Below are 4843 nucleotides of genomic sequence, written 5' to 3'. Positions count from 1 at the left end.
CTCAAACCACTGCTTAGACAAAGATTAAAAAAAAATATGTTGGCAATGGGTCTCACAGATCTGCAGCTGTTTTTAAAAAATAAGACTCAATTTGGTCAGGACCAGCAGACTTCTTACAATCAAGACTTGATAGAGCTTTGTTAACTTGAGTGGGAGAAATGGGGAAAACTTTAAAACTATTTCCAGGGCAACTTAAGGAGGTGGCAACACTGTCTTTAACATCTACATTGAGATTTCATTTAGGATTTCATTTATTAAGTCAAGGTATTACTCACCTTTTTTAATCAATTTAGGGTATTTGCATCTTTATACCCAGTCTCTAGCATCCTAACTTCTTTTAGCCTTGGCCCATGTCTTATCTCTTTCTCTGACAGAGGATGAGATAGATTCATTAAACCATGGGTTGTCTTTACTGACTCTAAATCTTCTCAGAGGTGCATGGTTATTAATTAGGGCCAAGAGGGTTGTTTTAAAATAATTCCATGCCAAGTCAATGTCGCACAAGTGTGAGGTTCTTTTAAAAATACCAGCTTGAATTTCCACTGTTAAAAAATACAACGCACGCACAGTGACAATGCAGGAATTTTATTCACAAGTTGTTAAAACAAGGCGGAGAATGAGTTATTTTAAAAGAAGCTTGTGGTAACCAAGAATCTTTAAAATGGAATAAAAAAAATCCTTAAAATGTCTGTTCCAATGGTGGGCCAATAAATAGATAGGGGAAGGGGGATACTAAAGTTCTCTGTGACACGAGGGGGAAAGGAAGTCCTGCAGCTGTCGGCTCCTCTGCTCCAGTCACGCCACTTCTTCCGGGACCTTGTATACGGAGCCACTGTAAGAGGAGGAAAATAAATATCCTCAATCAAGTGACCTATGACTACCACTAGCACACACACACACCCTCAGAGTAGCCTGTTACACATTCCTTTACTTATCGTAATAGTGCGCGTTGAACCAAGTCTTCGTCATCGACGCCTGGCTCGTCCCGCTGTGGTCTGTCTGCTTCCTTGTCCCAGCTTCACCTTTCCTCCAGTGTATTCATGCTGCTTCAACGAGTAGTCTCCGTCCTCAGGTTCCCACGACCAACTGCAACCGATTTCCTGTGGAGCGAACCCGTCGCTTCCCGTGTCTCCAAGTCTCTCTCCCTTTCCTTCCTTCTCCACCTCCTTCACCTCTGACACTCAGCCAAAAAAATGAAGGAACTCAGTCCAGTCCGCCAATCCTGAGTGAAGGGGGGTGTGTCATCCAATCACTCACCGGTGTTCTCACTTAGTCCATCACTTGATCAATTAGAGTTCAATGCACACAGTCCAACACAATATTAGAAAATATAAAACCATATAAAAAAAAGCATGCAGGGCAACTCACTAAAACCAGATGCATATAATAAAAATAAGACATGCAAAATATAAGATCAAGTAGGACTACAATTATGTCTCACTTTTACGTCAACATCCACCTTTTCACAGACAAGGTCCAAGTCACTGTTATACAAATCAGGCAAAAAGCTTGTTCATTAAAATGTTTGTAATTTCTTCTAAAAATGTAACAGGGGTTAGTCTGAGGTAGTTTGCAGTTTCTAACACAGGCAGCTGTACAGTGATCACTGACATCATTACTGAATATTCCAACTGCAGAATATTTACATGGAGAATCTGTAAGGATAACATCAAGCAATGTAGCCTTCTCCAGGTTTTTTGAGTTTAACCAAGTTGGAATGTTAATTAATTGTGACAGATTTAGAGCATTGCAGATGTTCTTAAGTGAGTTTGAGGACGTTGAAAGCCAGTCCCAATCTAAATCTCCCAATAAAACATAGTCCTTGTCTGATAACTTATGTAAGAGGTCTGAAAGCACTCGTACAACTTCATGTGATGCCGATGGTGGGCAATAGCATCCTACTACTCTAAGATCAGCGCCATTGGGAAGATGTGACTTAATTACAGACAGTTGGGAGCACTTTGTGACAACATGAGGCTACCCAGTAGATAGAGCAGTCCAGCTGGCCACATTGTTGATGTCAGTCAATTTTAGTTAATATTGTATTAGTTATCAGGCTATCAACTAATAGCACTGATCAAATCATGGTAGAAAAGCAATTTGCAAAATATAAGGTAAACAAAATCATAAAACACAGAGACAAGGACAATAATGACAATGTTAAAATACCTGCACCATCGCCTTTTTTAAGTTATTGTGGAATATTATGAAGAAAATCACAGGATTTTCACTGGCTTTTAGAAATTCTTCCTCTCAATACTAACATCCTTGTTTTCTCAGCTCATCTACGGAAGTCATAGACGGCTTAATATTCCAGTGCAATTTGAACATCATAATTCAAATTTGCTGCATAGTAATCTGGCTTGAGAGGAAAATAAATCACACGCAGCCTCAGTACACAGTAATTCACAAGCTTGTATGGGTCCTTTATTCATGCCAATCTGTCACTACACATGGCTAAACAGCATGAAACTGGGAGTCCAGGAAACGAAAGTATGTTAAGTTCCACATCAGTGATTGCCATCTCCAGTCAGTGTCATCTGGAAGTGTTCATACTGGATGCCTCTGCATGTATGGAGTCGCCTGGCTACTGGCCTCACTTCAGTTAAGGTATTTTTGTGGTTAGGCTGTTAACATGCAACACTGATATAGTGATTGAGCTCCTGTGGTGGTTCTTTTATAGTTTTAATTAACAAGACTAACGGCCAGTGTGCACAGAATCCTGCTGCGTCACTTTCTGGCTCTGCCATTCAGTGTGTATGTGTGTTTTACTGCCGGCTCCTTGACCAGAGCATCTCTCACTCTTTTCGCTGTTGTACTATCTTTATGCATCAGGTTGTGTTTCTGAAGTGTAGAATTCACTTTTGAATGTGTATAAATGCCTTTATATATATATATATATATATATATATATATATATATATATTCTTCTTGGCAATAAATCTTATATCGTTGGAAAGTCTGTTTATTTCCCTTTTAAATGGTGCCACATTTGTAAGGAACATGGATTTGCATTTTTGGGATGAGCAGCAGAGCTGAGTATGTGGGTTGTGCTCATGAAAAATTTGCCAAATCTTCTCTGCCAATGCCAAACAGCTTATTCTACCATTGACTCTTGTTTGGTGTTTGGTGGATTGGATGATTGAAGTTTGAAGAAACAGGACATATTGGCAATTTAACAATTTATTCATTTAACAAACAGGAGCCTCGATAGCATGTGGAAGAACCATACACAGCCACAACAGCCTGGCACCTCCTCCTCATGCTGGTCACCAGCCCGGGCACACACTGCTGTAGGATGGCATCCCAATCTTCAACCAGCATTTGTCGCAAGTCAGCCAACGTGGTTGTGTTGGCCACTCTGGCACGAACAACATGCCCAAGCTGATCCCACAAGTGTTCAATGGGGTTGAGGTCAGGACTGCTGGCAGGCCATTCCATCCTCTCCACTCCAAAATTCTGGAGGTAGTCTCTGATAAACCCCGCTCTTTGGGGGCAAGCATTGTCATCTTGGAGGATAGAGTTCGGTCTCAGACTGTGGAGATATGGGATTGTCACTGGTTGCAGAATCTCATCTCAATATCTCTCTGCATTGAGATCGCCTCCAATGATCACAAGCCCCGTTTTTCCAGTGAGGGAGATGCTGCCCCACACCATCACACTGCCTCCACCAAAAGATGTTACTCTATCAGTACAGCAATCAGCATAGCGTTCTCTGCGTCTTCTCCACACTTTGACCCTACGATCCAACTGCTGTAGGCAGAATCTGGACTCATCCCTGAACATAACATTCCTCCACATGTTCAGCTTCCAGTGCACGTGTTGCCAACACCAGCACAAACGGGCCTGACGATGAAGGGCAGTCATGGCAGGCCTCCTGGCAGCCCTATGAGACCGGAGATTGGCTGCATGCAGTCTGTTCCGGATTGTCTGGGCAGAGAGCCGTCAGCCATATCGTCCTGCAAACCTTGACTGCAAATCTATAGAAGACAGCCTACGGTACTTAAGTGCTGACAGGGTGAAGAAACGGTCTTCTTGGGGTGTCATCTTGGGATGCCCACTTCGCGGCCTCTCTCTGACATCCCCCGTTATATGTAACTTGGCCTTCACTTTGGAGATGGTACTAGGGCTCACTCCAAATAATGCTGCAACTTGGTTTTGCGGAACACCAGCTTGAAGTTTCCCTATCACACGGGCCCTATCCATATCAGTCAAATGTGGCATGCGGATTCTTGGAGCAGACACCTACTCACCACTGTAGCAGGGCCCATGCTCACAGGTGCTGCCAATCTGGTGCCAATCAGGCACCTGATCGGCAGCCAATCAGGCACCTGATCAGCAGCACCTTGGGGTACCAGAGGCTCAAAACAAGAGTCAATAGCAAAAGTAAAATAAGCTGTTTGGCATTGGCAGAGAAGATTTGGCAAATTTTTCATGGGCACAACCCACATACTCAGCTCTACTGCTCATCCCACAAATGCATGTGCCTTACAAATGTGGCACCATTTAAAAGTGAAATAAACAGGCTTTCCAACAGTATAAGATTTATTGCCAAGAAGCATTCTTACAACAAAGGAATAATCTACCAAACACAAATTTCCTTACTTTTTGTGCTAAGTTTATATATATATATATAGCGGGAAGTTTTCTTTTGGTTCCCAGAACGTTCTAGGATAACGTTCTCTAAAAACATCCTAAAAATGTTTGATGATAACATTTTTAAAACTTTATGCCCAAACGTTCCTTAAAACATTTTCAGTGGGAAGTTGTTTTTGGTTCTCAGGATGTTCTAGGATAACGTTCTCTTAAAACATCCTAAAAATGTTTGGTGACAACCTTCTTA

The 4843-nt window shown here is 42.0% G+C and overlaps 1 long non-coding RNA gene across 1 annotated transcript; it reads right to left on the bottom strand.

Moving 5' to 3' along the window:
* Positions 1-569: 569 nt before the first annotated feature.
* On the bottom strand, positions 570-1755 carry LOC122979135. The gene is made up of 2 exons (XR_006402803.1): positions 932-1755; positions 570-832 (listed from the first exon to the last, which is right to left on the bottom strand). It is a non-coding gene; the product is annotated as an uncharacterized LOC122979135 (long non-coding RNA).
* Between the last annotated feature and the right edge of the window lie 3088 nt (positions 1756-4843).

Source organism: Thunnus albacares, chromosome 3 (assembly GCF_914725855.1).
Source record: "Thunnus albacares chromosome 3, fThuAlb1.1, whole genome shotgun sequence".
NCBI classification, from domain to species: Eukaryota; Metazoa; Chordata; class Actinopteri; order Scombriformes; family Scombridae; genus Thunnus; species Thunnus albacares.
Note: the sequence above shows the minus strand (reverse complement) of the source record. Positions and strands in the feature narration are given on the sequence as shown.